This window comes from Hevea brasiliensis, chromosome 15, assembly GCF_030052815.1.
Source record: "Hevea brasiliensis isolate MT/VB/25A 57/8 chromosome 15, ASM3005281v1, whole genome shotgun sequence".
NCBI classification, from domain to species: domain Eukaryota; kingdom Viridiplantae; phylum Streptophyta; class Magnoliopsida; order Malpighiales; family Euphorbiaceae; genus Hevea; species Hevea brasiliensis.
Window position 1 is genome coordinate 44,473,136 of NC_079507.1, and position 27,747 is coordinate 44,500,882.

Here is a 27,747-nt window from a genome sequence, read left to right on the forward strand (position 1 = left end):
AAATGACCAAAATGCCCTCCGTTTGGCTTAACGAGCTAAAATTGTGTATACCGATTGATTAAATTTTTCTTGTGTTTTCTTAACATTTTATTGTCATTGGAACCCCAATAATCCTTCTCTGAGGTCCCAAAAATTATTTCATAAAGTTTTCCCCAGGTCTAGGGTTGCTAACGGCCTTCACCATCACTTCCCCTTCGGGTTACCCATCACTGGGGTTACGGCTTATTTAACCTTAGTGCATTTCATTCCTAAAAATTTTTCTTGATTTTTTTATCATTATTTGGTTTATTTATAACTCCTCACTCTAGTCTAATTATAATTTCAAATATTCTAGCTGCCTGGACCAACATTGGTCACCAGAACAGTAGACTGTACGGACTAGCTAAGGTGAGGATGTTACATTTAAGTTTTATTCAACAAAAATACCCAAAACACACAATTGAACATGTGTTATCAATTAAATCCCCAATATTAGCAATTTTACACAAGGTTAGAAAAATTATTGTTCACAGGAAAAAAAAATACAGAATTTCTTTCCTCAAATTGTTGCCCTTCAAATTTTTGCCTCTTTCAACAATTTCCAATTTGATCAATCTTCATAAATGACCTGCAAAAGATAAACAAATGTCACTTTTGTGTTGAATGGAGTAAAAACTCAAATAAAACTAAAAAATTTTAAAACTTACATAAAAGAAAATTAATCAAATGAAAAATATAAAGCTTGGGGTGCCTCCCAAGAAGTGCTAATTTAAGGTCTTTAGCTTGACCTTCAACTTCAAATAACTTAAGCACCCCCATTTGGGGAATTAAGCCATTAAACCTCAACAACTTTTTTTGTGGGCTCTCTGACAATATAATGCTTAAGTCTTTGCCTATTAACTTTGAAAAACCCTAAAGTTTCATTTTCTATTTCAATAGGCCCATATGGATAAACCTTTGTAACTGTATAAGGCTCTGACCATCTTGACTTCAATTTTCTAATAAACAACCTTAACTTGGACTTAAATAAAAGAACTGAATCTCCCTTCTTAAATTCTCTCCTCCTAATGTGCTTATCATGCCATTTCTTTGTTTTTTCCTTGTAAAGCTGGGCATTGTCATAAGCATCAAGTCTTAGCTTCTTAAGTTCATTCAATTACAACATTCTCTTTGCTCTAGTAGTTTTCATATCAAAATTCAGTGTCCTTATAGCCCAATATGCTTTATGTTCCAACTCCAAAGGCAAGTGACAAGCTTTCCCATAAACTAATCTAAAAGGGATAGTACCAATGGGAGTTTTAAAAGCTATCATATAGGCCCAAAGAGTATCATCTAACTTCAATGACCAATCTTTCCTGGAACTACTCACTGTCTTTTTAAGAATCCTCTTTAATTCTCTATTTGAAATCTCTGATTGGCCACTAGTCTGTGGATGGTATGATGTTGCAATTTTATGCCTAACTCCATATTTTTGCAATAATCTCACAAATTGGTGGTTATGAAAGTGTAAACCTCCATCACTTATAATGACACGTGGAGCTCCAAATCTTGTGAAAATGAATTTCTTTAGAAATTTGACTATAACTCTAACATCATTGGTTGGAGATGGTATAGCTTCAACATATTTTCTCACATAATCTACTCCAACCGAGATATATTTATTCCTAAAGGATGATGGAAAAGGTCCCATAAAGTTAATACCCCACACATCAAATAGTTCCACTTCCAAAATGTTTTGGAACGACATCTTATCTTTTTTATAGATGTTTCCTATCCCTTAATATCTATCACATGAACTCATAAATTTCTCACATCTCTAAAAATAAGTGGACAAAAGAACCCTGCTTGAAGTACTTTTGCTACAGTTTTTAAAATACTTATATGACCTCCATATGGTTAAGAATGGCAATCTCTAATAACATCCTCTATTTCCTTTTCAACTAGACATCTCCTAATTAGGCTATCTCTATATCTTTTGAACAAAAAGGGTTCCTTTCAATCATAATCTCTCACATCAAAAAGAAATTTCTTCTTTTATTGCCATGTCAAATCAAGTGGAAGGATTCCACACACCAAAAAATTCACAAAATCAGCATACCAAGGGACTTTTACACTAATGGTTGCCAAAAGCTGCTCATTAGGAAAATAATCATCAATTGAAAGTTCTTTCCCTAAACTTTCTCCTTGTTCTTGCCTCAATCTAGAAAAATGATTAGGTACCACATTTTTAACTCATTTCTTATCCTTAATCTTCAAATCAAACCCTTGAAGGATCAATACCCATCTTATCAACCTAGCCTTAACATCTTTCTTCTAGAAAGGGTATTTGATAGCTGCATGATCTGTGTACACTATTACTTTTAGCCCCATAAGATAAGACCTGAATTTATCTACTGTAAATGCCACTGTCAAAAATTCTTTTTCTATGGTAGCATAATTCACTTAAGCATCATTCAAGGTCCTACTTGTATAATATATAGCATGCACCTTCTTATCCTTTCTTTATCCTAAAACAACTCCAATGGCATAGTCACTTGCATCACACATCAACTTAAAAGGTAATGACCAATTAGGTAACTGCATAATAGGAGAAGATATCAAAGCCTCTTTTATCTTGCAAAAAGCATTTATACAATTAGTATCAAAATTAAATTTCACATCTTTGCTTAATAAATTAATGAAAGGTTTAGAAATCTTAGAAAAATCCTTAATGAATCTTATGTAAAATTCAGCATGTCCCAAGAAACTCCTCACTACTTTTATAGATGTTGGGGTTGGCATTTTCTCAATCACTTCTACCTTTGCCTTATCTACCTCAACACTACTATTTGTTATACGATGTCCTAAAACAATTCCTTCTTGTACCATAAAGTAGCACTTTTCCCAATTTAAAATTAAATTAAACTCTTCACTTCTCTGCAAAACCTTAAACAAGTTAGATAAGCATTCATTAAAAGAATTACCATACACAAAAAAATCATACATGAACACTTCTATAATATCCTCAATAAAGTTAGAAAAAATAGACATCATACATCTTTGAAATGTGGCTGGGGCATTACATAATCAAAATGGCATCCTTCGATATGCAAAGGTACTATAAGGACATGTGAAGGTAGTTTTATCCTGATAATCCAAGTGAATGGGGATCTAAAAGAACACTAAATACCCATCTAAATAGCAAAAATAAGAATGATAGGCCAATCTATCAAGCATCTGATCTATAAATGGCAATGGAAAATGGTCCTCGTAGTTGTAATGTTCAACTTCCTATAATCTATACACATTCTCTATCTAGTTATAGTCCTAGTAGGTATTAGTTCATCATTTTTATTTTTCACTACTATAATGCCATCCTTTCTAGTATAACATGAACTGGACTTACCTAATTGCTATCAGAGACGAAGCAAATGATACCTGCATCTAGCAACTTCAAGATCTCTTTTTTCATAACTTCTTTCATATTTGGGTTCAATCTTCTTTGTGATTATTTAGTGGCTTTGTGATCATTTTCCAATAAAATTATATGCATGCGCATAGAAGAATGTATTCCTTTAATATCATTAATGGTATAACTAATTTTTCTCCTATGTTCTCTAAGAATTCTTAACAACTTATCAACTTCACAATCATTCAAATTGGCATTAATAATCACAGGATATGTAGAATTTTGACCAAAAAATTATACTTGAGATTTGTTGGAAAAGGTTTTAACTCTACCTTTGGTGCTTCACTTTTTTCAAAAATTAGATGTGTAGTAGCATCTTGCTTCAAATCTTTAACTTTCTCAACATTAGCCATAGGTAAAGGTGATTCTCCTTCCAAAATTTGAGCATATTTTATAGCTCTTATAATTTCATCCCCTTTAATGATGTTATAAACCAAACAGGCTTCTAAGGGATCTTCAGGATGTTGCTTTCTGAATACTTTTTCAACCAACTCATCTACCACATCAACTCCCAAATATGAATCCGAGTCATCTTTCTTTTTTATTGCTTGAAACAAATTAAACTTAACTTTTTCTTCCCCAACTTCTAATGTAAGCCTTTCATTTTTAACTTCAATCACAGCTCCAGCAGTAGTAAGAAAATGTCTACTAAGAATAATAGGAATATGTACATCCTTTTTCATTTTCAAAACTATAAAATCCACTGGTATGAAAAACTTTCAAACTTTCAGAGGCACATTCTTAATCACCCCAACTGGGAATTTAGTAGACCTATCTGCTAACTGTAGTGAAATAGAGGTAGGTTTCATTTCTCCAATCTTCGTCTTCTCATAAATGGACAAAGGTATAAGACTAACACTGGCTCCAAGATCACATAAAGCTTTATCTATGCTAACATCTCCAATGTGACATGGTATTAAAAAGCTACCAGAATCTTTTTGGGTGGAAGTTTATTTTACAAGATGGCACTGCTTTCTTATGTAAGAGCTACTGACTCAAATTCTTCCAACTTCTTCTTATTAGAGAGAATCTCCTTCAAAAACTTAGCATATAGAGGCATTTGTGGTAAGGCATTAGTGAAAGGAATAGTCATATGCAAAGACTTTAACACTTTTAAAAACTTCCCAAATTGTTTACCTAACTTTGCTTTTTGAAATCTGTGTGGTAATGGTAAATTTAGAATATAAGCCTTGGATGCCACATATTTTAGTTCTTACTTTTCACTTTTATTCTCTTTACTTTCTTTTTCATCCATTGAAATCTCCTCTTCAACTTTAGCTTCTTTATCTCCCTCTCTAGTTTTCTCTTCCTCAACTTCCTTTTCAACCTTTTTATCCCTACTCTCCAGTACTTTGCCACTTCTCAATGTGAGAGCCTTGCAATGCTCCCTTGAGTTTTCTGATTGGTTAGGAAACTTCCTAAATGCTTTACTATTTGAAGAGCTTACTTGTTGAGCTATTTGATTATCTAACATCTTATTGTGTGTTGTCATTTGATCCATTCTAGATGTTAGTTGAGAAATCATATCTTATTGACTTTGATGGCTTGCTAGTAAGGTCTCAAGCATAGATTTTTATCCAGCTATCTTGTCTAGTTGTGCTTGTTATGGTGGAGGTTATTGTGGTTGTGGTGAAGCAGGTGTATTTTGAGGTTTAGGAATTCCAAGAAGAGGTCCTCTACTTTGCTAAAAATTTTACCATTATTGATATATAGGAGGTTGAAAATTTTGATGTTGTCCTTGTCTACCTCCTTAAGAAAAATTAGGATGATTCCTCCATGCTAGGTCATAGGCAGCAGAAAATGGGTTACCAACCAGCCTTTGATTGTAGTTCCCCACATAATCTGCTTATTCACTTGAAAAGTCTTGACCAAAAGAAGGAAACTCAGTAGCACAATTCACATTTGTAGCTTCAACATCTACTAAATTACTTAAACATCTAACTAAAGCATATACTTTCATGCTCAATTGATCCATCTTCCTTGCTAAAGCATCAAACTTAGCATTAAGCATATTTATGGCATAAAGCTCAAGCATACCTGCTAGTTTCTTTATCTAGTTCCTTTCACAACTCCACTAGTAGTTGTTATAAGCAATTTTATCCAAAGCAGAAAAAGCTTTATCTTTAGATTTTTCCATAAGATCGCCTCCAGAAGATGCATCAATTATACTTCTAATACCTGGGGAAACACCATTATAAAAGTGCCGGACAAGCATCCATTTAGGAATCCCATGGTGTGGACATCTCCATTGTAAATCCTTATATCTCTCCCATACTTCATACAAGTTCTCATCATTTCTAGGTCTGAAAGAAGTTAGCTCATTTCATAGTTTAGCAGTATTGCTTGGTGGGAAATATTGAGCTAAAAAGGCTTGAGAAAGTTCATCCCATGTTGTGACAGAACCCATGGTAAAGAATGTAGCCACTCTCTAGCTCAGTCTTTCAAAGAAAAAGGGAATAACTTGAGTCGAATTGCATCATCAAAACTCTATTTATCTTTAACATATCAATAATCTCAAGAACGCGTTCTAAATGAACATGAGGACTTTCACTTGAACTTCCACCAAATTGTGATTGTTATGCCATTTAACAAAGTGCAAGCTTCAATTCAAAGTTATTAGCTTTTACTCTTAGCCTTGTGATGCTTGACATGAAATCCCCAATGTTTGGATAAGCATGATCCTTCATATAATGGTTGCTGGCATTGTTGTTGCTATTAGCCATTGCTTCATGTTGTTGCTCTTGCTCTTATTCTCTTTCTTGCTATTGTTGTTGAGCTCTAAATTCATATTTTCTCCTCTTAGCTTCAACTCTTAAAGCTTTAGCTATTTTCTCTATTTCTAGATTAAATAATAAACTGATTTCTTCACTTCATACTCTTCTCATAAAATAAGAGTACCTAAAAAACAAAACAAATAAATTCTCAAAGTAAAATGGCAAAAAATAAAAGTAAAAAATGAAAAACCCAAATTAACCAAACAAGCAATCGTTCAATATCAAACAAAATTAAATTCCCAGCAACGACTCCAAAAACTTAATTTTGGGTATCTGCAAGTATGCACACCATATCAAGTAATAAAGTGATAAGTCAAGTGTCATTCCCATGAGGATTTGTGTTTGAATACCAAACTATGAATGAGGAGATTATTTGGGCTAATAATAATGAAAATAGAGTGTAAATGTAAATAAACTTAATGAAATTAATAAAACTAAGCTAAATAAGTAAATAGAAAAGCAAATAAATTCTTAACCTAGATGCAATTAAACTAAATTAACAATGGGTAATTAAAATCAAAGACTAATTAATAGTGAAATTGATTTTAGAGTTGGGTTTTTGCATAAATTAATTGAGATTTGTCTTGGTTCATCCAATTTTAAGTGAAAATAGAGTTTAAAAGTGATTGATTCTAAAATCCTTTGATATCTTTTTTAAGCAAATCAAAGAGTTTTTTAAGAAAACTAAACTTACTTTCGTACGATATTTGATTCACTTAAAACCCATTAAGTTTTGCAACCAATCAATAATCCTCTTAAATCCCTAGTTTATTTCTAAATCTAGGTGTTTTTAAGTTCTTATCCTTGATTATCTATCGATGATTTTCATCTTTTGGTCCTTTAATCAAAGATTAAAAATAATACCCAATAGGTACCAATATTAGGCAAGTAAGATAAGTACACAAGGAGAAGAATCAAAACTCATATTTGCATAAAATCTGCAATAAACCAATCCAAATTCATAAATTAATCTAAACATAGTTCCCAACTATGAAATCTAAAGTTTCTACTCACTCATATTAATATTTACAAGAGAAATTGATGAAGAAGAAGAGAAAAACATGATAATAAGCTAAAAATAGAAAAACTCATATGGAAGAATCCAAAATCTCTGAACTCTATAGCTCTCGGACGTCTCTAGCTGCTCCTTTTGCTCAAAATTAATGGCGTGTGATTTTTCTCTCTCTTTCTTCTTAGGCCAAAAACTAGAAAAAGATGCTTTTATATGGTTCCAAAAGTTGCCTTAAAGTTAGTCTAAAAATGGATAAGGACAAATGAATGCATAGGAGATGAGGTGTAGAAATTTTCATATCAGCATAATTTCTCATGTTTTCGAGTGTTTGCTGACAGAGTTGCTTAACTCTAAGTAACATCTTGAGCAAGTTCTAGGTTCTGCATTGCTTATCAGCATAGGGTAAGCAGATTCTTCAGCAAATCTCGCTAAATTTTGTGCTGCAATGATATTTTCACTGTGCTTGACTTCCAGATTAACCCAAGTCACATATCTTAAGCACCACGATATACCCTAAGCAGGATCTTAAGCAACTTCTCATGCAAATCTTGGTAGGTTTGGTGTTAAAAATTTTGAAGATATTGGAATTTAGCTGTGCTTGACTTGTGACTTCTGCTATGTCATAGGCTATGCATTGTGACATACCATAAGCAACATCTCAAGCAATACCTCAAACAATTCTCGACAGGTTTAATTTCTAAAGCTTGATTTCTTCAAATTTTTTTCATTCTTCATGATTCCAAATTTCTTCAAATCATCTCCTAATGTATCATTGACCTTTAATTCACCACAAAACCTATTAAAAACACCAAAATTATAAAAATTAAATATCAAGTAACTAAAATTAATAAATAAGCTAAAATAGAGCTAAAAACATAAAAAGTACTTAATTATAAGGGCAAAATGAATACAAAACTACCTTAAATTGCCTATATGAAATAAGTGTAACAACATCTATAAAAAATATCATGCAATTTTTTAGCTATTATTTTTAGGATTATCCTCAAATAATTATAACATAAAAATTAAAAGCCATTATCAACAAAAATTTTGCAAAGTATAATTTTAAATTCTATATTTTAACACCTTCAATAATTTTATTATATTTTAATATTATACTTTTTAATTATAATTTTTCTTATCATCTTTATTATCATTATATTTCAATTATTTTAATTTAAATTTAAGCTAATTGAAAAAAAATCATTGCGAAACTCAAAATTCTAATTTGATAATAATTTGCAGCTAGATTGTAAATGTTTAATGGTTTTTGTTGTTTTTTTTTTTCTTAACAAATTGAAGACAAAAATGACTAATATTATAATTAGTTCGTATCTAATATATAGTAATTTAAATAAGTTATGTTAATAAAAAATTTTCAAATCAAATGCAATAAAATGATTGTTGAGAAAATTTGGAACAAAGCAAGATGTTTATTAATCCTATATTCTTACATTTTCTACCTAATAATCCTCATAAGTTTTAAATTATTATAAATAATTTCTTTCAAATAAATATTTAATTAAATAGATAAAAATTCAATTGTTATTTTATTTTATATTTTATAATTAAATTAAACATTAATATGTTTTATTGACTATTTTTGTCAAAATAAGTTATACATTGCAAAAATAAAAATAAAAATAAAAATATAATTCAAGTATTATTAAATTTATTAAGATTATTTTTAATTAAATAGTAAATATAAAAAATTGAAAATAATTATGCTATAACTAAAAAGTGCAATTTTAACAAAAACTTCCTAATTAAATATAATAAAGATTCACGTGCAACTCTTGTACTAATAAAACTAGTATATATAAATTAAGATTGAGATTTAACTGTCAAATTTTATTCAACATAAATGCAGGTTGCCATATCTTGCTTTCATGGTGTTGTTGTTCTTCTTATTGCGAATTTTCTAATTTTTAAAATTTTGAATTGTCAAATTCTACTGAAAAAAATGTAGGCTTTATTATTATTATTATTATTATTATTATTATTATTATTATTAAGACTACTTTTTAACATACATTAATTGTAATTCCATCGATTTGAGTTGTAAAATTTTGAGCGAATTTTAATTAAATAATGTTGAAATCATCTATAAAATTAAAAGGTCTTGAATTCAAGTCTCAATCAGAACTAATTGTTAAAAAAAATTTGAGTAAGAGACTTTTTATAATTATTATTGCAATTATAAATTCAATTAAATTTTTGTTATGAATTATTTAATCTATTAGCATGAATAAAAAAATAAAGTGAAAATATCTTCTATTAATATATGTTAGAAAAAAAAAATAAAAACAAAGCATGAGATGGGTTAACATTATGTGAATGCAAAAGTTATTGACTTGACTAATAATCAATTTTTATGGGCCATTGCATTTGAAGAGCTAAAATTTAAATTTTTATGAGACTATTTGTCTAAAAAGATCCATGACATGTGGGCATACTTTGTTTTAAAAAGTATACCTTTTAGATTAAAAAAAATAAAAAAAATTAATGCTCAATTGGCAAAATACATATTTAAGACCCTGAACTTTGCTTCATATTAGTATTAAACCCCCTACTTTTTGTTCTATATTTTAAGCCCTTAAACTTTCAAAATTGTACACATTGTACCCTTTTTTAACTGAGAGTAAATGGAAATTCATATCAACAAATGGTAAACAATTTTCTTTTAAACAAACAGACGTGTGTAAAAAGAAGTTAGAAAAGATAAAAAATAATAAAATAGTTTCTATTTATTTATAAAACCTAAAAAAAAAATTGAGTTCTTCAATTCTACAAAATCAATTCTTCTCTTGAAAACCCTAACTCACTTGAAGAAACCAGATGGCGACACAATTAGAGCTCAGTAATGGTGTAAAGGTGGAGGAAGATGTTGCTATTGGATATCTGATTGAGGTAAGATGCTTCTGCAGGAGACTTGCTAAGTTGATGACATCGTGGACAAATAGAAACCCAGCTAGGAAGTTCTAGGGTTGTTCATACTAGGTACACTAAATCCTTATGCATTGACCCAATGTTGAGGTATAATGTAGCTAGCTTGGGTAATTGATTTGGTTACTAATTTTGGATTTCATGTAAATGCAAGGTAGCCATTGTGATTTCTTCAAGTCGCATGATGAAAGATTCAATGATTATCTTGTAATAATTCTTAATAGAATGAAAATGGATGTTGCAGACTTAAAGCATGAGCTAAAACAAGTTAGTGGTAATGGAGGACAGAGTAATGAAGTGACTAGTGTTGTCTCTGATGAGATTGAGCTCTTAAAGAAGGAGTTGAGGGCAAGTGAAGAAGAGTGCAAGTCATGGAAAAAGAGTTATTCTTTTTATAAGCTATGTTTTTGTACTCTATAAACTACAAGAATCTATCGAAATAGAACCAAATTTAGAAACAGACTGTTATTGGTTTGTAAATGGAAATAGATTTTAAAATGAAAATTGTGTAGGATAGGATGAATACATTAGAAATTGATTTGAAACCAAAATTTGAAATGGAAAATAATCCATTTTCAAATATACGCGCCAAAATTTGGTGGTAGATTTTGCATCAGTTTAGAAACAGATTAGAAAACAAATTCTGAAACCAAAAAGGTCAGTTTCTAATTTGCAATCTCAATTTTTGTTGTATAAAATTTAAAACTCATTTTAGAAACTGATATATGTCAATTTCTAATTTCATTGGTTAGAAACTGATGGTTTCAGTTTCAAACTCTTTATTAGTATTAATAATTTTAAGATTCTTGTTGGAAACCAATATTTTTTGGTTTCTGCTCCTTTATTTAGAAATCGATATTTTTTATTTCTACTCCTTTAGAAATCAAATTTGAATTTGAATTTGAATCTCAAATTTAGAAACCAAAAAGTATCGATTTCTAATTCCTTCCTTTTGAAACCAAAAATTTCGATTTGAAACACTATTGTTGTCTTAATAAATTTAATGTTTATATTAGAAACCAAAATTTTTGGTTTCTAATTCTTTGTTTAGAAACTGATTTGTTTTGGTTTAACAATTTGAGGTAGTATTATTCAACTTGAATCTTAAGTTAGAAACTAAAATGTTTCGGTTTCTACTTCTTGTCTTTAGAAATCAATTTTTTCGATTTCAAACTTTATGATGGTTTTCATAAATTGAAAGTTCGCGTTAGAAACTGCAAATATTTGGTTTCTAATCATTATTTAGAAACTGATTTTTTTTTGGTTTCTAAATGTAATGTAGTATTATTGAATTTGAAGCTCAAATTAGAAGCCGATAGTTATCGGTTTCTATTTCCCTTAGTTAGAAACTGATTTTTCTTACATTAGAAACCGATAGTTAGTTATCGGTTTCTAATTCTTTTAGTTAGAAACCAATTTTTCGATTTCAAAATCTAAGGTAATTTTAATAAATTTGAGTTTAAATTACAAATCGATGATATTCAATTGCTAATTTGAAATTAGAAACTGATTTCATTTGGTTTCAAACACTAAGGTGGTTGTAATAAATTTGAGGTTCACATTAGAAATCGGAAATTTTGGGTTTATAATCCTATCATTAGAAACTGAATTTATTTGGTTTCAAATTCTAAGTTAGAATTATTAAATGTGAAGATCAATTTAGAAACCGACTTAGAGTTTGAAACCTAACTATCGATTTCTAAAGAAGGGAAGTAGAAACCGACGCCTGTCGGTTTCTACTTCCCTTCTTTAGAAATCGATAGTTAGGTTTCAAACTCTAATTAGAGGTTTATATTAGAAACCAAAATCTATTGGCTTCTAATTCTTTATTTAGAAATAGATCAGTTTTGGTTTCAAAAAGTTTGAAAAATTAAAAAATATATATTATTAACTATACATTTTAATTTTGGCCTTTTGCGAAATTTGACTTGTAATTTCATTTCCAAATTAATCAATTTTAAATTCAGATTTTAATTTTTTAAATTTGATTTCAACTTCCAAATTAATTTTATATTTTAATTTGGGCCATTAATTGATTTTTAGGGTTTAATTTTGCAACATATCAAAAATGAAAAAAAAAATCCTTTTAAATCCCAACCTTCCATTTTTTTTTTCAATCTTGAATCTCTACCATTAATTATAGGATTGTTATATATATCGTCATAGGGGAATAATCCATTTATTAAAATGTATAAAATAATTAATTTTTATTAAATATTAATAAAATTCTATTCATATTCATATTAAAAAGATAATAGCTAGTTCAGCATCAATATCCAATAAGGATATGGTGTTATGAACTTATGTTCACATAAATAAAGTAAAAAGAGATAAAACTCCTAAAAAGATTTTATATTTTTTAATTACAATATATTTTCTATACTATAAATATGCTACCAATGACATATGTGGATTATCTGTTTTTGATAAATTACTTTCTCTCAATAATTTTAGATTTTTATTTATATGAGAGAAGAGACAATAATGTGGTAATTCATTGGTAAGCAACAAAAAATACTATAAAAAGAATTTAAATTATACTTACTGTAATTTAGGGTTGATAATTAGGGATAACAATGAGTCGGATATTTATGGGTGTCCAATCAAATCCTTATATGATGGGTTTAGATAGTTTATATTCGGGTTCGAATTTGAGGAATAATACCCATATGAGATTTAGGTTTTATATATTGGGTATCCATTACCTGAATTCATTTATATAAATAATTAATTAAATATAAAATACATGTTTTTTATAATAATATTTTTAAATTTGTATATATTATATTCTAAATAAATAGAATTTAAATATTTATAGTTGTATTACATTTTTTAAATATAAATTGTTAATAAAAAAATATTTTATTTAGATTATTAATTAAAATATATAAAATTAAATGGGTTCAAGTATTTTTTGGATAATAGTAATCAGACTTGGGACAGATTTTTAATCGGAATTAGGGTGAGTTAAAGTATCGAGAATATTAACCGGATTAGAGTAAGATGACTTTTGTAAGTACCTTATTCATTGCTATCCCTGTTGATAATATATTTATATTTTATAACCTCATCAGTAGAGAAATCTTGAAGATATAGAAATTGATACAATAAAATTTTTTTAGATAATTGCGGATATAATAGGCAAATGTTTGTGAGAAAAAAAAAAGTAAGAAAAGGTAAAGGTTGAATTGAGGTTAACCCACCCATAGAGTGATGATGGACCGAAGAGACAGTAACCTATTATCCATCCGCTATCAGGCAAATATTTTATAGGCAAAGCTTTAGATTGTGCAAAAAGGGAGGGAATTTTTTTGGGAATTTTTGAAAAATCATAAGAAAAAATAGAAGGAAAAAAAATGAAGGGAGAAAAAATAAAGCCCATCAAAAAGAACAACACAACTCTTAAGTTTCTCTCCCAAGTTTCTCCCTACTCTACCATTTTTGGTGAGCACTCAAGAAGAATGTCACATTTTTCCTCTTTGCTCCCTTCTCTCTTACAAACTCAACCCTTGGCCATTTCTTCAATTGCTTGAACAGCTTCACTTCACACTGCAAGGAACACCCAATTCCTCTACAGGTAGAAGCTTTTCACACCACACAGAGAAGACCTATTTGCGCCAATAGCAGCAGTCACCTTGCACACCCACCCACTTCAAGAAGCCGCACATTTACGTGACACTACTTAACCAAAATCATCATTTTTTATGGGTTTCGTTCTATCAGCAGTTCACTTTCAGCCTCTCCTCCCTTTGTCAAGTACAGTATTTGAGGGTAATGCTTCAATCCTTTTGTTTCCTTTATATTTACATTAAAATACTGGGTATTTTTTTATTAATTGAGGTATGGCTTCAAAAATGGAATTTTGGTGTTGATTTCTTACTAAATGGTGTGATTGGACTTTTTTTTTTTTTTGGTGTACTTGATTGAATGTGTGAGACATCATTGGTTCACCAAAGTTCTTTCAATGACCTCAAATAAACTTCATTTGTCGCCTTTGTCTTAAATAATAGATGAGTACCTTAATTTCTTAATTCCCTTTTGTTGTCCTTTAATTTTTTTACTTGTGTTTTTATTTTCTTCTTCACACTATATAAATTACAGTTATCTAATGCTCTTTAGATCTTGTAGTAATTTAGGAATTTGGAGCTTCTTTATCTAATAGAGAACTTATTTTTCCCATATAAACTAACTTACTACTAAACTGCTAAGCATTCTACATATAAATTTATTTCTTTCCATTATTGGTCTAAAAGAAAGAGAGAATATAATCATATTTACAATTTTTTTTATTTATTTTCTAGTTTCACAATTGAGGTAAAACTTCAGTGGGTTTCCTACTTTACCATTCACCTTAGACCACTTAATGTGGAAATTAAAGCACCTGTTAAAATAATGATCATCCCATAGCTCATAAATTCAAGTTAAATTATGGAGTTGAAGATTGTTATGGATGGACAAAAAGTTAGGTTTTTAATTTGGATTTGATAACTAGAGCACCTAAGTTGATTGCAACTAGGTGTAATGAAATCTAATTTGCTGACTATGAATTTGATAGGCAGTGCAAGTCACTCCATTTTTGTCCTTTTTTTTTCTTCCTATTTTATTCATTCATCTTTTGCTAATATTTTATTAGTATTTTAATCTCTACTTTTGCTCTTTTTCGATTACCTTTTGTTGTTGACTTTAATGCATTGGTAGGAAGTTTGTCATGTGCATGGATTTGACATAGAAATGGAAAATACCAACTATTCTATTATTAAATGGTCATTTTATTAAGGATTGCGTAAGTCCACATCGTTATGGATCATTTACCACGTCAGAAGGATCAGCCCAAGTTTCTACCTCAAAGAGTTCACCAGCAGTTGGTAGAGGTAGAGGCAGAGGTAGGGGTAGTACACCTGGAAGTCAGAGTACTGTGAATTAACCAGGACAAGGTAATGCTCTAGTGAGAGTATACACTATGCAACAGAGGGACGAGGATGAGACTTCTGACATGGTTGCTGGTATTTTCTCGATTCTTAACTAAGATATGTATTTGTGTAAAAAAGAAAAAATTTTTTGATATGTTAGTGACTAGTTTTTTTAAAATTAATTTTGAAAGAGTTTGTCAGTGAAAAATATTTGCTAGCATACAAGAATTTGTAAAGTTAATTAGTAAGCCTAATTAGGTAAGGCAAGATAACCTAAAAGTAAGTTATAGTAATATAGCTACCTTAGATGCGGGTAAAGGTATTACTGCTGATAGGTGTCAGTGGGTACCATAATTAAAATAAGTTTAAGATATTAGTGGCTTTGAAAGAAATAAGATATAGGGAAATTTGATCTATTGGGATGTATCATAGTAACTATGCAATATTCTTGATATTTGTGCTGTAAGCTGCAGATTACAGTACTGACTTGAGATTTATTGTGTAGAGCTACGTACTATCCAATAGTACATAAAGATAAGAATAATTACAAATGGCTTTCGCTCTAGTATAAAGATACCATAATAGAGTTTTATTACTAGAACTGAGTTTGAAAATCCTAATTCAGGATTTAAAACTCTACAATTAGAATATCAAAAGATCATGCTTGCAAGGTAGTGAAAGTTAAAGACTCCATTACCCTAGCACGAATTACAGTACATCAGGAATTATTATGGGACTAGAGATTTTAGTATGGTCAAAAATTAAAAATTAACACGTATAGGGCTAAGTCATCTAGTCTCCGATATGGGGTTTATAGTTGTTCTGGTATTGCAATGGATCTTTTGCTCAAAGTTTAGTAAGGAACAGTATTCTATTTGTGTAGCAGTAAGACACAAAATATGATTTTGTTCCCTTGGAAGAGACATGATGCTATGGATGACAATTATAACTTATAAAACAGTAAAGAAATGATGTTCTACTGATAACAGTAATTCGATAGGAACTAGTTGGTCAGGTATTCTTTAGGAAGAGCACAATTTTATTGTATGGATCATAAGGATTAGATTAGAATTAAAGTAAAACTTTTGAATAGCACGGGAAAAAGGAGAGTCTGATAGACTCCCTTCTTAAGATTGAAGAATTGTTTATGGGTAAAAAAAAAAAAAGGGATAATGATCGCAAATCAGCGGAAAATAAGCTATAGAATATCGATAGATAAAAGAAAATATATAAGTAAAAATTAGAATAGTTGGTGCAAATGTAATAAAGAAACGTTATGAATATTAGTTAAAGTATGGACTAGAGTGGTTAGAGGACCAAATCAAAGTAATATGGAAGCATAGTGGATTTATTAGGGATGATAAGAGGTGCTAAATTACGACTCGACAGTCAAGTTAAGGAAGAAGATAAGATTGAGGAATAAAATAATTAAAGTTAAGTTGTAAAATGAAAAAAAAAAAATAGAACAGTAAGAAATGAGAAAAACACTAAATGACGAATTGCCACAAAGGCAAACAACTAACTTAAGAAGCGTAACAATATCCCGAACTATTTTATCAAGAAAGAAATAAGTTAAACAAAAGCAAACAAGATAGTGCAAAATGACACATAGACCTTGGTCATAAATGAAGATGATAAAATAATGGTTATGGACCCATGGCCAATAAAGAGATAAGCAATTCATATATAACCAACAAGGTCATTTAAAAAAAAAAAAAAAAGAAAGAAAACTACAAAGGAAAATAATTGCTAAAACAATAGCAAGAAAAGACTAAAATATTATAAACTAAACTGAAGGTTGCATTAAATGATCAAGAGATTTGATAAGAAAAGAGTAAAACTAAGTTTTCACCTATAGGATCATACGAGGTCCTAGGAAAAAGTGGATCCACTAGCACATAGATTTGCTTACCTCTAAAATTGAAATGAATTTGAATCTAACTTATGACAGAAGCTCATAAGAAACTTGGCACACGAGGTGAGCAATCGATATGTAAATAATATTGGTTGAAGTGCTATGGACCATTATTCCTATTATGAAGCTACGTAGAAATGTGAGAAAAACATGAGAAAACAACACGTATGACTAATTGAGGACAGATAGTGGACACAATTTCCAGGACGAAATTTATTTTAAGGGTGGGAGAATTATAACACCCCTATTTGTATAGCCTGGTAAATTACACTGTTCCGGAGACCGGTGTCGGTCCGGACAATTAAGAGGATTAGAACTATGTTTAAGACACCTAGAGAAGCCTTGAACACAAATAATTAGTAATTATCAAATAGTTAAGTATAAATAAGAAAAACAGAACATAAAAAGTTAAGTGAGCCGAGAGTCACAGCAATGGGTGACCTTCTCGGAAAGGACTGTGATATTGATTTAAACTCAAATTTCGAACCATAAAATGTGACGCTGCGGTCCTTAGGACTATTGCAAACACAGTGGAAAAGAGAAAATAAGCAGGTCAAATATTTAGGTCAGGGATCCGAAAGAAATATTGAATTATTTGCAAACCATATCGAATTGCCGAGGGGCAATTTAGTCAATTGACCCCTAGAGCTGACTCCTGACCTAACTGTCAAATAAAATCGGAGAAAAGAAAATTTTGAAATCGAGAATTAAATTAAAGAAGTATAGGAAAAATAAAAGAATAAAAAAAGAAAAGGAAATAAGATTAATGACATCACATAGATGACATCATGCATGACTTTATAATTCATTTTAAATTAATTACTTAAATTGACTAAGTCAAATTATGGATAAATATACACAAATGAAAAAAAAAAAAAAAGAGAAAGAAAATCATTTTGGTCTTCATCTTCTTCATCTTGCCGTCCCACCTCTCTCATTCTCACTATTAAAGCAACACCAATGGAAGCTTGATCAAAGCTTTCAAAACCTCACTTTGTCCCCAAAATCCCCATTAAACCTTGCTAACTCAAGTAGAAAAGAGGAATGGAGGATAAAGAAAAGGAGGAAAATTGAAGATTTGAGAAATTTGAAAGTCAAAGTGAGGTTATGTAACACCCCTCACCCGACTACAGTGTAGCCGAGCAAAGTGTGCTACATTCGGTGCCGGAGCACCCTATCTTATCTTACTTTATTCCTTTCATATTTTGATATCGATATATTTTAATATTAATAAATTTTTCGACTGAGAAACCAGCGGAGTTTCCCCTATTTTATTACCAGTTGACGTATTTTGCTATTTACCTGTTTGAAAGTTTCAATAATATTTTACAAATAAAATCTCATCAATTATTTTTATAACCATCTCATAATTCACATCTCATTCATATATCTCAATTTCATATTCATTTCCATGCATTATCTATATATTTCAAATCTGTCTTCGAATCTATACAATCTCATTCATGCTCAAATCACATAAGTAAAATTTTCAAATTTCCTTAATTTACATAATTTCATAATTTACATAATATATAAATTAATTACATATGAAAAAGATAATTTATTAAATTACATTACATTTCTATTAATTACCTGCTCATAATCTACATTATAATACAATATCTAGCATTTTATACTAAATACAAAATATGATCTATATGGGCCCTATCTACATGCATTGCTGAGGAGGTGACAACCTTGAATACTCCAGCCACTTCTGCAGATCTGGACTCCAAAAATCTTAGTCAAAGTACCTGCGCGAGGAAACAAATCCATCGCGCTAAGCATTGCTGCTTAGTGGTGCAATAATAGAACAAGAAAATAAAATATACAAATAAAGAAAGAACGAAGCATAATTTGAATATTTAAGAATCAATTTAATTTAATACAATGTGTCTAATATTAATTATCTTTTTTTCTCATTTGTTTCGCTTTGAAAGCGTTTAATTCCGAAATTCACAGGGATAATGTACAACATACAGAATTAATAAAAATACTCAGTTTATATTTATATGGCAATAAAAGGTACATTTAAAATATTTAGTTAAGTTATACCTATTTTTGCAATTCTTTTATCATTTTACTTAACAATTTTTATGTGGTTTGGATCATTTCATAATTGTAACTAATTTTTTTGAAGTCTTATTAACTCATTTATTTGATTTCTAATATTTTAATTACTAATAGTCTTAATTTATTTTAATAAATTACACTGCCCAAGTAACCTACGACAGGCTGACTAAACTGGACGACGGGTCATTGGCACTGGACACCGCGGTGCCTCGGGCCGTCATACCATGGGACGCGGAATGTCAACCATATATGCAGTCAGTATGGCAAAAAAGGCATGATATCACATAATCGGGCATAAGAGCCATGAATACGGGCATAAGAGCCATGAATACGGGCATAGAGCTATGAATATAGGCATAAAGCCTTTTGCAGTACTGCTAAAATAATACCCTATTGGCATGCCAAACTATCCAATCTGACACACATGTCTAGGCAATAGAAGGGCACATAATATCATTAAATATTAATATATTGTATTTTATGACTTCATTATTTCATTATAAATTTCGATTATAATTCATACATTCATTTAATCATTTATATGATCACAGTTCACATCAATTATCCTTTTATACCATTGTACTCAAAACATTTTTCTTTTCTCATTTATACATTCAAGAATCTACTCATGTAATTACAATTTTTATATTTAAAGTTGAGTTATTAATATGTTATGAATTCCATTTGTGATGGGCATATAAGCCCTAACTAATTATTCACATCAATTTGGTGACTTATTTTTCATGTTTCAAGTAATCCATAAATATTTCATGGATTTCAAATTTATGGCCTTAATTTCTTTTTAACAATTTTGACTAGGATACATAGTCCACATTTGTCATACAATTCTAAGCATTTAAGCTTAGAATTGGTTCTAGGTCTTCATCTTAATTTACTAATCATTTTGATTACTATTCACCTTACTAGTCAACCCAAAATGTTGACCTTTTTATACTTAATGGATATATTAATTCCAAATAGCACCAAGATCCCACATTTTTAGTTTTACATTTGCTAGTATTAATTGTCAATTGCAATTTAAAGTCCCCTAGATGCATTTCTAATTTCAAAATTTGAATTTTCAAGTTTTGGTGTCACTATTCACCTTATTGGTCATCAAAAATGTTGACTTTTGGATAGAAAATAGGTACATTGGTTTTAACACACCCAACATACCACATTTTGCATTGAAAACTTGTTGGCTTCAAGCATTAATACCATTTCTAAACTTAAACCAAGGGAAGCAGAATTTTCAGTTTTTGAAGCCTAACTTTACTGTTCCATTAAGCACTGTTGCAGTGGGAATTTGAGGAAATGGTAAACATGAAAGTTGTTCCTTATTTTGTCTAGTTGAATTTATTTTTTTAAATCACTCCATTTGGAGTTTTGTAGCTCCAGTTATGGTCCAAAAACCACAGCTGGCCGGATTGGAAAAACTGCAGAATTACCAAATCTACAGTACCATGAACAGTGACTGTGACTGCCATTTTGGTTAGGTTCTGGTCATAATTTGGGGTAGGTTTCTTCATGAAAGTTGTTTTTCTATGTCTTAACTTGTTGCTGTAAAAATTTCAGGTCAATTGACCATATCTACAGTGAGTTATGGCCAAATGAACAGTTACTGTTCATTTGGTCATTTCTGCAGGTGCTGTTGCAGGGTATCCGGATTGGGGCCAACTTTTGGTCCACTTGCTTTGGTCTTTTGGGCATGGTTTCTTCAGCAAAATTGTGCCATTATAAGTCTAGTTTCATGTCCAATTGGCCAAACACAAATTGGACCTACACAGCCAAAGTTATGGCTGTCTAAATGGGCTGGAATCACAGCCTCATTGCTGCTGTCTCTAGGCAGCCTTCCCATTTCAATTTGCCATACATTAGCTCACTTCAAATTATGATTAACTTGCCTCAAATGGTCACTAATTGACCATTAGAATGTCCATTAATCATTTCATAAGCCAAGTCCAATTTTTCACTCTCAAAACCCTAATTTTCCCTTTCAATTCACCCATACACCTAGTTAAGCACTTTCATTCATTCTATATGTGTATATACACCTTAAACATAATCTCTAATTCATTTTAAGTCCATTAAAACCATCAAAAACACTCCATCATTGTTCCTTTCTTAGGGTTGCCGAAATTCATGGTGGACATACACATATATTTGGTTCATTTAATTCACAAATTCTTACTCAATTCAAGTCACTAACATGGAAATAAAGAGCTTAAGGTGTATAAGTGCACTAACCTCTTGTAGGGCAGAATTTTCCAAGCTCAAACTTCACTTTCCTTCCTTTTCTAGGCTGCCAAACACTTCCCCAAGAGGTATGGACAAGTTTTAATGAAAGGTGTCTAGGGTTTTATAGTGGAAATTCATGGGAAAATGGAAGTGATGCAAGAAATTTTTATGGAGGGCTATGGAAGAGAGGTCACGTTTTGAGGAAGAAGAAGAAGAAGATGACCAGAATTTTTGGTCCATTTTGTATCTTTTAAATGTTTTAAGAATGCTTGTTAACTTGTGATTGGTTGGGAGTAAGATAATGACATCATGTGATGTCATTATCCCTAATTTTCTTTATTTTTCTTCTCTTTTCTTTTCTACTAACTTTAAATTAATTTTTCATCAACCTTAATTCATATTTTATGTCATAATAATTATTTACTCAACTGGACAAGTCGGCCAAAAATTGTCTCTGAAGGCGAAATGACCAAAATGCCCTCCGTTTGGCTTAACGGGTCAAACGTTTGGATAAAGAAGTTCGTGACAGAACTTACAGTAGTTTCTTCCATTGAGTCAGCAGTTCCACTACACTGTGACAACAATGGAGCAGTCATACAGGCTAAGGAACTAAGGTCTCACCCAAAATCCAAACACATAGAAAGGCACTACCACATTATCAGACATATAGTTGGGCAAAGGCGATATAGCCATGCAGAAAAATAACATCAGCTGAAAAACCCGCTGATCCATTCACTAAGCATTTGTCACAAGCTCAGTTAGACCGACATCTTGAGAAGATAGGTCTAAGATATTGTAATGAATGGCTCTAGTGCTAGTGGGAGATTGTTAGTAGTATGCCCTAGAGCATATCATTTAGTATGTATCTTGTACATATTTTTAATAATAAAAGGCATTTCCACTTTTCCGTTTACATAATATATTTATGTGTAATAGAAAAGGTCCATTGATATTTTGTTAGAAATATTATTCTTAAGTTGTTAAGAATATGAGTGACAATATTTCTAGCACAAAGTATCATAAATAGGTTCACAATCGAGGATACTTCATAATAAGGACATGACTTATCCAGAAAGATTGTATTCATGTTTGTTCCCAAGTTATTTATATGAGATATAAATAAGATGGAATGGTGAGTCTCATGCCATATAACAAACATGATAGGCACTTATAAATGATAAGTAGGCGAACCGGTGACACTTATGACAAGCACATGGAGTTTACTCTTGTCAATGTTTTGTCATAAATCATATCGATGCATATAATCTTTAGACCTGAGATAGCACAGTTATCTTGTATATAGGTAGTTTGAGTTTGATACTGCTTTCATACTTGTACTATGTATGGGTATATGGGCATGTGTTGGCTCCTACTAGTTATATATGGAGGTAGGTGTGGTGTTGATCAAGATGGAATCTGTTCCTCTAAGTAAATAGAGATAAAATCCTATGTTCATTTAATTGTTCTTGATGTTTCAAGTTCTGGCAGAGACAGATAGATTTATTCGAAAAGAGTTTACGATGAGAAAATCTTTTAATCAAGAACTGGAATTAAAAGAGAACATAATATTCATAGCAAATGGAGTTTGACATAAACCATGACTCGGCTTGAGTTGGGATTTTGTGCAGAGAGATTCTAGTACATGGTAACATATGATTATAGGTTCATTTAAGGTAAATCTTATTACTAATTGGGTGGCCATGGCATGCTATGCTAGGTGTTAACCATGGTCTATGAGGTTCATAAAATGATTTAGAGAAATCATTTATGGTAAGAAAGAGTTCTGATGATATTAAGAGTTGATATCATGTCTCATTGCCAATTAGTGATGAGCCTAGTAAGTCACACACATACACAAGTTATCACCTATTTAAATATGATTTAATTAATTAATTAAAGAGTTTAATTGATTAATTAAATAGATTTGGTTTGCAATTAAATTGCAAAGACCAAAGCATGACTTGAAACCAAATCTAGATTATTGGATGAGTAGTATAAATTAAATTTATATTTAAAGTGTTTAAATATGAATTTAATTGATGAGAAATTAATTAATAGAGATTAATTAATTAATTTATATTTGATATAAATTAATTAGAAGAAGAAAATAATTATTTTGGGTTAAGAACTCAAAATTAAGACACGGGGGCATTTTGGTCATTTTGCAGTGTGACACGTGGCACCATGAGATGGTGACACATGGGATTACACATAAGCTTGCCAAATGTTTTTAATCATGTAAGATGATTAAAATCAAGATTAAATATAGGTTTGACACTTGGCACAATGTGATTGGGTCACTTAAACCTAGAGCTAATCAAAGGGTGACATGTGGCAAGGGTTTAATGTGTTAACCTAGCTATTTAAGTGTGGTTATGAAAAGAAAACATAACCAGCAGCCTCTCCTCTCAATTGTCACGCCACTTTGAGCCTCTCCAGCTATTTCTCTTCATCTCTCATCAATTCAAAGAGATTAGCCATCAATCTCTTGAATTAAGAACACTAGAAATTGTTTCTAGTGTCTGTTTATCTCTAATCTCTTAAAAGGCAGAACTTGAATTTCTAATTAATAGAAAAGGCTTTAGAAGCTGTTCAAGGGCTGCCATAGGTGTTCTTGGTGTGGACAAGCTAGAGGGACAACATCTGGTGTCCTCAAGAGCGAATCTCAAAGCGCAGAACCATTGCAGCACATCAAGAGGTTAGTGTAATCGTTCTTGATTTAATCTAGGGTTCTAAAATTAATCTGATTAATTTTAAAATCTTAAATGGCAAATACAGATCCAAAAAACATATTAAAAGAGTTTTAATATGTTGTTTATCATTGAAATCAAATAGATAAAAATAAATCTTGCATGGTGCATGTGACCCTAGGTGAAAATTTTTGAATTCAATGGTATAATCTTGTGTTTTTCACGCTTCCGTTCCTTCAATTGGTATCAGAGCCACTATATTTGCCATTTAGATTGTTGATTATATAATTTAATTGTGTGTTTGATCATGAGATCAAGAGATTCATTGCTGGTTGGATCATGAGGTGTGGCGGCACACATGGTGAAGCCACCATTGGTGGCGGCAACAATGGTTCCTTGGGTGGTTCAAGGTTTGGCTTTTAATTCTGCAATTGTTGTATGATCTAAGGCCTATTCTTTGACTAATTAAAGTGTTTAATTAGTTGTTTTAATCACACAATTAAATTATGATTCAAATCAGAATTTTAAAAATTGTTTGAATGTGATTCAAATCTGAATTTTAAAAGTTGTTTGAATGTGATTCAAATCTGAATTTTTAAAGTTGTTTGAATCATATTTAAATCTGATTTTTTAAAATTGATTCAATAAAATTCAGATCTGATTTTTAATAATATTTGAATGTGATTCAAATCTGATTTTTAAAAAATGTTTGAATGTGATTCAAATCTGAATTTTTGAAGTTGTTTGAATGTGATTCAAATCTGAATTTTTTAATTTGTTTGAATGAGATTCAAATCTGAATTTTTAAATTTATTTGAATCATATTCAAATCTGGATTTTTAAGTTGAATATGAGATATTCAATTTAATTTAAGAATGTATGTTTTATTTAATTGTTAAATAGTGATATGCATGATGGATGATCATGGACTATAAAAGACCAATGTGATTGGATTTATTTCTTTTATGTTTCTTTGGGATTGTAAATTAATTAATTTATTTTAATTTATTTTGGGCATGTATTATTAAGTTTGTAATATTAATGGGTTGTAATTTCATTTATTTAAGTTCTTGTAAATTCGCCTTGGTATGCCAAGGATTACTATGTAATATTGGATTGCAAGAAGTTCAAGGAGGTCAAGAGCATTGGTGGGACCGGTGGGAGAATTCAATATCAAGTGTTGATTATGTACTCCTTCAGCAACTCTTGTAAAATGAATGAATGAAATGCACCTAGGAATGCCCTGATTCAATTCTTGGTGGCTCGAGAATTGAATCCCTTAGAAAGTCCATGATCATACCATATTTACTGCTTATCCATGAATGCATGAGATGTATGGGAATGTATGCAATTATATGATATATGCATGCTAAATGGATAATGTGCAAAGTGAGACCTTAATAGTAAATAGAATGACCATAAAATCTTCCAAACAAATGATTAAGTTGGAAATGCTATAATTAAAGTAATTATAACATAGGCCCTCCATTGGGGCAATTATTTTAAGAAATTTTAAATAGTTGTATAAGATGCAATTAATTTAAGAGATTTTCTTAAGAATAATTGTTAAGCATGAGATGTTGTAAATATGTAAATGGTTTAGTGGCCAATATTGGATGTACCTGAGGACATTAAAATTATTTGCATAATTACTGGCTCAATGGGATCAACTTAACTAATGCAAGATAAGTCAATAATGGATGTACCTGAGATTTTGAGCATTAGGGGCTAGGTAAAGGATTGAACCTCACATGAGATGTGATGGGCAAAGAGTTGCTCACTTATAGTTTATTGTAATTCCAATAATGGATGTACCTGAGGATGATCAATAGAATTATAAGAATTCAATCACCCACTAGAAATCTATCCAACTAGGATTTCCGTTTTCTACTTTGGAAGTATAGGATTCGCTAAGTTAGTGGGAGGACCAATTTGATTAAAAGACCATAATCATTTTGGTTAATTACATGATACATTTACTAATTAATCTGATTATTTTCTGCAGTTAATTTTCTGATAAAAATGATCACAAAACAACCACCACCATCCAATATCCTTGCAAGCATACTTGATCACAACAGTTGACAGGACCTAATCATGCGATTGGCTAAGAAATTTGAAACTTGTCTGAACCTTGAACATATAGGATATGTTCTAGATTCAAATGTTCCTGGTCCCTTACCTCCAGAGGCCACACAAGAGGAACATGAAACTTTGGACAAGTGGAAGGAGCATGATATGAGAGCGAAGTGTTACATGTTTGCTTCTATGAGTAATGAGTTCTGAAGCAACATGAGAACATGCAGTGCGAGTGAGATCCTCGTTCACCTAGAAGAGTTTTATGGTGAGTACTGCAGGTATGCTATGTATGAGATATCTAAAGAGTTATTCGGTTTGAGGATGTCTGAGGTACAGTTTGTTGGGTATCATGTCCATAAGATGATTCGACTAATTGAGCAGTTGGAACATCTTGACTTCAACATGGATTTCCAACTACAGACGGATTTGATCCTTGATCCCTTCACGAGTCTTTTGGGAATTTTGTGACAAATTTCCATATAATTAAACAGGAATGCACCTTAGCTGGTTTACTCAACATCTTTGGTTATTGCCCAAAAGAATATGCTGAGCAATAAAGGAAAAGAGGTAGCTTTGGTTGCATTTTCTTACTGGGAAAGTCCAACAAGAAGAAGGGCAATAAGAAAAAGAAACCTCAGATTCCTGGTCCTTCCAAGAAAATAGCTAAACAGAAAAGGAAGACTAAAGCTGATAATGCCAACAGGAAAGTGTTTCCATTGCCAATAGGAAAGTGTTTCCATTGCCGATGAAAGTGTTTCCATCGGCGGTATAGCAATCTAAATGAATGCAATGCCATGGTGAAAACCAACTCAAGTTCAAAATATATTTGGCACTTAAGGTTATGTCATGTTGCAGAAGATAGGATTGCAAAATTGGAGAAAATGGGGATTCTATCCTCATTGGGCTCTGAGCCTACTCCAACTTGTGAATCTTGCCTTCAAGGCAAAATGACTAGATCACCCTTTGTTGGACAAGGGCTAAGAGCTGAAAATATTTTGGAACTAATACATAGTGATGTATGTGGTCCGTTTAAAGAAATGGCTAGAGGGGGCTTTCATTATTTTATTAACTTTACGGATAATAAATAAAGGTTTGGGTATTTGTATTTGATGAAATACAAACATGAATCCTTTGAAAAGTTTAAAGAATTTAAATCTGAAGTAGAAAATCAAACAGCAAAGAATATTAAAGCTCTTCGATCAGATCGTGGAGGTGAATATTTGAGTACTGAATTTGATGAATACTTGAGAGAGCACGGCATTGTTTCTCGGTGACTCCTCCGAGCGCATACGGCTAAATGGTGTATCTGAAAGGAGAAATCGTACCCTATTGGATATGGTACGTAGTATGATGAGCTATACTGATATGCCAATCTCCTTTTGGGGATTTGCATTAGAATCAGCTTTGTATATTCTGAATAGGATTCCATCAAAATCAGTTTCTTTCACACCTTATGAGATATGGCATGGAAGAAAACCAAGTCTTAAGCATGTTAAGATTTGGGGTTGTCCAGCTTATATCAAAAAGCTGAACACTGATAAATTGGAGACCAGATCAGAAAAAGGTCGATTTGTTGGATATCCAAAAGATAGTTTTGGATATTATTTTTATTTGCCTACTTCACAAAAGGTTGTGATAAGTAGAGATGCCATATTTCTTGAACAACAGTTTGTTCAAGAAGGA

The 27,747-nt window shown here is 31.0% G+C and overlaps 1 non-coding gene across 1 annotated transcript; it reads left to right on the forward strand.

Moving 5' to 3' along the window:
* Positions 1 to 5,652: 5,652 nt before the first annotated feature.
* Positions 5,653 to 5,759, forward strand: LOC131174175 (small nucleolar RNA R71). The gene has a single exon (XR_009144424.1). It is a non-coding gene; the product is annotated as a small nucleolar RNA R71 (small nucleolar RNA).
* Positions 5,760 to 27,747: the final 21,988 nt, after the last annotated feature.